This window comes from Pteropus vampyrus, unplaced genomic scaffold (assembly GCF_000151845.1).
Source record: "Pteropus vampyrus isolate Shadow unplaced genomic scaffold, Pvam_2.0 Scaffold33, whole genome shotgun sequence".
Classification (NCBI taxonomy): domain Eukaryota; kingdom Metazoa; phylum Chordata; class Mammalia; order Chiroptera; family Pteropodidae; genus Pteropus; species Pteropus vampyrus.
The window spans coordinates 7,607,570-7,614,914 of record NW_011888814.1 but is presented as its reverse complement, the minus strand read 5'-3'; the positions used below and the strand labels follow the sequence as shown (position 1 = coordinate 7,614,914).

At 42.6% G+C, this 7,345-nt stretch overlaps 1 long non-coding RNA gene across 1 annotated transcript; it reads right to left on the bottom strand.

The window, feature by feature from the left end:
- Window positions 1-606: 606 nt before the first annotated feature.
- Window positions 607-5,944, bottom strand: LOC105290173. Its single transcript, XR_895722.2, has 3 exons — window positions 5,932-5,944; window positions 5,421-5,422; window positions 607-739 (listed from the first exon to the last, which is right to left on the bottom strand). It is a non-coding gene; the product is annotated as an uncharacterized LOC105290173 (long non-coding RNA).
- Window positions 5,945-7,345: the final 1,401 nt, after the last annotated feature.

Below are 7,345 nucleotides of genomic sequence, written 5' to 3'. Positions count from 1 at the left end.
GTCACTCCCTGGCCCCATTAGAATGTGAGCTGCATCAGAGCAGAGAATCTGTCATTCTTTTTCACTTTTGTATTTACTGCACTTGGAATAGTGCTTGGCACAAAATAGGAACTCAGTAAATATTTCTTGACTTGAATGCATGAGTACTGATACTTGTGATGGAAGAATTTACAACTAAAACAAGGCTTCCTCCTTGCAGATATAAAATGCCTGAGAGACATGTTTGTCAAATAATTTTTTAAAATGACATCCTGTTTTCCTATTTGACTAAAGAAAACATAGAAGCTGTTTTAGAGGACAAACAGTTCGGGCCCAATGGTCAGATAGGTAAAGTAGGCTTTCCTATGGAGGGTTCAGATTTGGGGTCTATTGGTGCAGCTAACTGCCAGGAGCCTCATGGCTAATTTTAAATTGACCACGCTGAAGCTAATTCATGTATGTAGCGCAGAGATGACCAGAGCCTCTAGGAGGCCAAGAGAACATCTTCCAAGTCCCAACCTGTGCTAGTGAACCTAGTCTGTTATATAGAAAGCAGGTAATGTAAGAAACTTTATTTAGAACCGTTATGTTACTATTGTTTGCATTCTCTGCAGCGGTCTCCAACCTTTTTGGCACTAGGGACCGGTGCTCCTATGAGAATCTAATGCCCAATGATCTAAGGTGGAGCTGAGGCCCTGATGCTAGCACTGGAGAACGGCTGCAAATAAAGATGAAACTTCGCTTGCTGGCCTGCCGCTCACTTGTGTGGCTTGCTTGTTAACAGACCATGGACTGGTACCACAGACTGGTACCGGTCCATGGCCTGGGGTTGGGGACCCCTGCTCCAGAGGAACACTCTCATCACTCTTTGATGTTACTTATGGGATGAACCTTAGAAATCACCTAGTTTACCCTTCTTATTTTATAGATGAGGAAAGTTAAGGCGTCGAAAGAGAAAGTGACTAGCCCAAGGTCATTCTGTCAGTTAGAGGCAGAGCCAAGACAGGAATTCAGATCTCCTAACAAAGCGTGGAGACTTTTACAATATACCATGGCACCTTTTCCCTTATTCCCTTGCCCTCCATGGCTCCTTCCCCCACCCAAAACAAACAAACAAACAAACAAACAAACAAACCCAAAATCAAAGGATGTGCCTTAGTGTCCTCATGAATCCTGGTGGGATCACCACAGACTTCTGAATCCTGACGGTGGTGGTAGCAATGACGGAGCGATCTTACTCTTTCTGTTTGTAATATTCTCATCTCATCATCAAACAGATATTTACCATCGAAGGGAAGTAATTGTATTTTCATTTAGGGTTCCAGTGAGACCTACATAAAAAGTCATAGGAAACATTCCCATTTCAATTAGTTAAGAGTCTATTGGAATACCACTAACATAAATGACTATGTTTTCTCATAGTGACATAGTTTGTCTCATAGTGAATTCAATAGATATAGTCATCTTTCCCCTTTATAGGGTTAGGTTTGCAGAATTTCAGAAAGTTTGTGCAAATCTCCAAAAACCAGATCGTTTTTCTTCATACTGTGTAGCTGTAGTTAAAAGTTAAGATCGTCAAGGACGAACTCCAAATAATTTGTTTAGAAGACTTGGGGGAAATTGAATGTTTTTCTTCACTGAAAACAATTTGATTTTTTATTCTCTCTCCTGCGTGTGTGTTCACCACTTCTTGTCTTCCTGACTTTAGGGGTGGGAAGTGAGGTAATATTTGCAATTTGCAGAGTTTTTTAAATCCATATTTATTTTCTCTAGATAATTCTCAGGATGATTACGAGGATTTGGTTATTGGCAGGGTGGCGAACACCTATGTGCATTTTGAATAACTTATTAGCCCTGTGCATTTCTAGCTAAGCATGTGACCAAGAAGTTCAGGACCAGCGTTTTATGCTAAGTGTGTCCTTTCTAAACATTATATGTGATGTGATTAGAGCAGCATGATGTTCTTTTGTTTCCCGGGGTGGGTTTGGGGAACAGCAGACAGCCCAGGACTTTGAGTTCATCGCTCCTGGCGCAAAAGATTGAAACGACCAGCTGAAACCGTCCCTAGTGCCTCCCTCCTGCAAATGACTTTTACATTTGTTGCAGCTGCCTGTGTTTTCAGCGCCCTCCCGGCCCTGCTTGGTCCCTGAAGAGGCCATCGCACATCGTGCCGCACAAGTCTGTAGCCCTACCTTTGTGCAGCGTTTACTGCGGAGTGAAATGTTCTCGGCGCACAAAAGCAGCCGCTGAAGGGAACTGCTTCGGGCGGAGGGAGGGACCTGGCGGCTGCAGCGCCGGCCGCACCATCTCCAGTGGAAACGGATGCTGCTAACCCTGCCTAGGAAACTAATGGAGCGTCCCTAAGAAACCCAAACTCCAGCTTGGCTCACCCCAGCTTTCTCCCCCATCTCCAGACCCCCAGGTGAGACTAAAACAAACCAACAAACCCCGCGACCGACAGCCCAGTCAGCCTGCCTGTAGACGGTGGGCTTGCAGCCTGCCGATAATCCCGGAATTCAACCTGAATCTTAGCGTGTTTTGTTTTGTGCAAAGAAATCCTGTCACCACCGTTTTCTTTTGTTTTCCAGCAGTTTATTTGAATTTAAGACATTTTCTCTAGGGATGGGGCGAAAAGAGTTGGATGTAAATGTTTACAAGTGCAAAGTCCTTTGGCTTAATTCAGTGTTTGAGACTTCAGAAATGCCTACCGCTCACCAGGTTACCCACGCCAGGCTTCAAACTGCCTCCTAAGAATGGTGGCCGAGAGCCAAGGGTACGAATGTGATGCTGCCGTTTGTGGGGGTCTGTTTCAGCATTTATATTTAAATATATTTCCCTCTAAGAATTTTTAATTGGCGAGTTCGCCTTGAGGTGCTCAAACAAATCAGAGAAGGCGCCAAACCTAGTTATTTCGCTTCGTAACCAAGCTTTATTTCAGGGCTTTCTTTCCCCTGCGGTTCTTGCCCCGAAGCGATCTGTAAAGCGAACCCACTCTGATACAATTTGAAAAGTGCATTTTGTACTTGGCTCTTTCTTTGATCGAATTAATCTGGGCTTTTTTTGTAGTTCTAAATGAGGCCTACGGGCTGACAATGTAGCTGTTTAAAGGGGATTTTAGGGGATAATAGCCAATGCAAATAGTGCCATGAGAATGGCAACTTGCTTTTGCACTTTCAATCACATAATAACAGCAAAGAAAGCTTTTAAAATGAATTGAAATTTTGTGGCATGCCATCTGGGATTATTTGGGGAAACAGTTCTGAATACTGCAGTTGGGCTAAAGAATGGTGTGGTAGGGTCCGCTCTTAAGCTGACATGTTTCAGATGGCAACCTTCTGCTGACTGGTGCGAAGTTGGCTAGCATTTTTTTTTTAATTTTATTATTTTCTTTCTTTCGGATTATCTGCAAAAATTCTCTTTGATTGCTGGTATTTGGGTCTGAAAAACTTTTCTATTGTTGAAGAATTCAATTCAACCCCTTGCAGCTGCTGATCCCCTCATTGTTCCACTCGTTATGTGTATGCGTCTCAGATGAATGTAGCCAAGCCTTTTAGTGCCTTAATAGGTGTCTACATAAAGGTCATTTATTCGGCCGTACTTGTTTTAACAAAAGTTTATACACAAACAACAACCACAGCTAAAACATTCACATTAATCAATTTCCTCCTGATGCAGAATGCAAAAACTGCCTCAAGCCATGGCCCCGGGCACAAAAAAATGTTTTCCGTGTATGATGTTGTAAAGAAGAAAATGGGTTAAGCAATTTCATCAAGGGCAAGGCGTAATTGTTTCAACACAGTTTCTAGCTGAGCTCTCCCATTCTGTGTTTCTGCGTCTATGTAATTATGTTATGTTGAGGGCAGACAGGCGCTTAGGATGGAGTGAGTTGAACTTTTAGCTCTTCTCATGATGTTCACCCTGGTTTGGGAGCTGTTGCACATGAACTTCTGGTGGCTGTCAGCTATCGCCTCTGCAGGAAGAGATGCATCGGTAGTGACAGAATCTGGAGAAAATTGCATAAAGGGGGTACAATCAGTATCTAGAATTTACAAAAAATAAATCATTTCCTCGCAGGTGTAAATTCCCCTGCTATACAAAAGAGAAAACAGCACAGCCACTTCTTTTGCAAACCCCGTAGAAGGCTGCTTTTAGGATGAAGTAAGTGATGAAAATAATAGCCACAGATTGCAAATGTTGGTGAGGATGCTGATATACTAACTAAACTATGGGGGGTTGAGGGAAGGCAAGCAAGGGCTCCTAAGAGATCTTAGTGTTGTCCTTTGGTGCTGTGAGGGGATTGCCCAGCACAGTGGACGTCATGTGGGAATTACAAAACTCTGGCCACGTGGGGGAGGGAGCGGAGAGGCCCACCCACCCTGTCTCCCTGAGCAAACCCCAAAGAGCTTGCCTCAGCTGCAGAGTAACTCAGAGATGGGACTGAGTTCCTTGATACTTAGTACTTGTTCATGGCCCTGTCTTCCCCCAGATCCTTCAGGAAGTAAAAATAAACACACTCTATGGTATCTATAGGTTATTCTCCTTTGCTGTGTTGGTTTGCCTGCTTATTAATCTTTCAAGCTCAGGAATTACACTTGAGAAGTTAAGGAATCATGTCTTTAGATGCTATGGGGGTTTTGTGAAGGTCACAAAGCTTTGGGATTTGGCCTCTGGGTGTTGCTCCACCCCTTCCTCAACCTCACCGGAGGGTCTCTTCCCTCCATACACTGTCCCAGGCCGAGGCCCCTCCCAGTGGAGCCAGCTAATTCTCTCCCAAACTTTAATGAGCAGGGGAATGCCCTGAGATCTTGTTAAAATGCACATTCTGATTCTGTTGTTCTGGATGGAGCCTGCAAATCTGCATTTCTAACAAGCTCCCTGGCGATGCTGATGCTGCCAGGGGCTCTAGATTCTTGTTTACCTAGAGATGAGGTACAGCTCTCATTGTCCCAGAGCCAAAGTATCTATCTGTAAAGTGATGGAAATAAAAATGCCCATTGATGCAATCGGGGATTTTTTGACTTTTCAACTTCAGTAGCTCTTTGGGAGATTGGGAACGGCTTGGGGACAGTCAAGTTTTAGGGAGGCTTATCTTGTGTTTTATCTTGCACTTAACTTGATTTTCAGTTCCAAACAGAAGAGACCATGTAAATGGTACTTGGTTCCAATCTTTGATCATTTCTATATTTGTCATTTATTCTTTAAATTACCAAATATATATCAGATGCCTACAATATGCTGTGGGTACGGTGGTGGCAAACAGATCTCATCATCGTTCTCAAGCAGTTTACCTCCTAGAGCAGAGAGGGTCTCAACCCTGGCTGCTCATTGGAATCACCTGAGGAGTTTTTACAACTGGTAGATACCTTCCCCCACTTCCACTCTCCCAGAGTCACATTTAATTGGTCTGGGGTAGGGCCCAGTCATCAGCATTTTTAAAGCACTCCTCAGGGAAATCTGGCGTGCAGTCAGGACCGAGGACCCCTGGCCCAAAGGATTGAATTAGACGCAAAGTGATGTGGGTGGGAACTGTAAGAATTGCTGCCTCAGGTACACTCAAAAGCCTGGGGAAGACGGTGGGCTGACCAGGTACATGGACCTCTCTTTCCCTGACAGCCTGCCTTTCTAGAGCATCATGTCCATCACAGTGAGAGAAAAAATGGTGGTTACTGTGTGTACACATCAGAACTTTATGGCATCACAACTACTCATGTGTCTGTGACATTGTGTCCTGATTCTATGTCATAGGATGTGGTGTCTCCCTGGCACTAACCCCTCACTGTGCAACTGAGGCTGCTTTGGAGCAAAAAAGGGACAGGATTCCATTGGTTCTAGCTCTCCTGGTTTGTTGGAGACTGAGGGGGGTTTCCCAGAATCTGGGGCTTTCAGAGCTAAAACCAGGGATGTGCCAGACAAACCTGAAGGAGTCAGTCACCTTAGTCCTAGTGCAATGACTCCTGCTGTGGGGTTCTCAAACCTGACACAAAAAGCAGGATTTATAAAAGAAAAATTTGAGAAATGAGACCTCACCAAATTAAAAACTTTTGCTTTGTGGAAGACTATGTGAAGAGCATGAGAAGATAAGCTACAGACTGGGAGAAAATATTTGCAAACCATATATCCAATAGAGGACCAGATTCTAGAATATATAAAGAATTTTCAAAACTCAAGGGTAAAAACCAAACAAAGTAGTTAGAAAATGGGCCAAAGTTATGAGCAGACATTTTCCTGAAGAGATATACAGATGGCAAAGCAAGCATATGAAGAGACGTGCAAATCAGGATAGTCATTAGAAATACGCAAATTAAAGCCACAATGAGATATTACTCCATGTCTATCAGAATGGCTGCAACGAAAAATAATAACACCATCAAATAATGGTGAGGATGTGGATAAAACGGATCACTCATACACTGATGGGTAGATGTGTAAAATGGTATAGCCACCCTTGAAAAGAGTTTAGAAATTTCTTATAAAATGTGCAACTACCACACACCCAAGCAATCGTACTCTTGGACATTTATCCCAGAAAAATGAAAACTTAACACAAAAACCTGTACACAAATGTTCATAACAGTATTATTTGTAATAGCTAAAAATTGGAAACAACTTAGATGTCCTTCAACAAGTAAATGGATAGCCAATGATTATATTTCAGTAGATAAAATCTTTCAATACATCATTTGGTGGGGAGAGAAAGAAAATAAAAGGAGTTCTTAGAAATGAAAATGTTGAGAACTACTATTCCAGTGTGTACTGCTAGGTCTGGATATTTGATTTTGGGGTGCTACATTCAGGGAGTAATCACTGTATGTGGTCTGGTGGGGGGCTGAGTAAATAATACATTCTCACAGACAAAGAGGACACGATAAAATCCTCATTGCCCAGAGTCCAAGCAACTTGAAAACCAAAGATGTAGAAAAACATACAAGTAGTAAATAAGCATACTCACATCAAGGATATTTAGTTAAAAAAAAAAAAAAAAAAGACTACTTCCAGGATATAGTTGATTTAAGTTCAACTCATTATCTTCTATGTCTGCACCTCTACAGTATAGTGATAACTCACACTCAATGATTCTGAACTATTACTGGATCTTGAAGTGCTTTCTGAGTTATAAAATATGTTTTACAAATGCTATAATAGAGTCGACTGTATCACAATTTTCTGCAGAGTGGTAATGCATGGATGGTCTCCTTATGGTATCTCTTAATTAATGTTTGCTGATCCAGAGCACGCTCTTCCCCATCCCCTGGATGTTCAGGACTTGAAAGTACCTGAATGATAGAGAACTCATTAGCTCCTTCTTACATTGCTAATAGAAGGGCTCATTCGCTGGTCCAGATCACTAGTCAGGTTAGATTTTTGG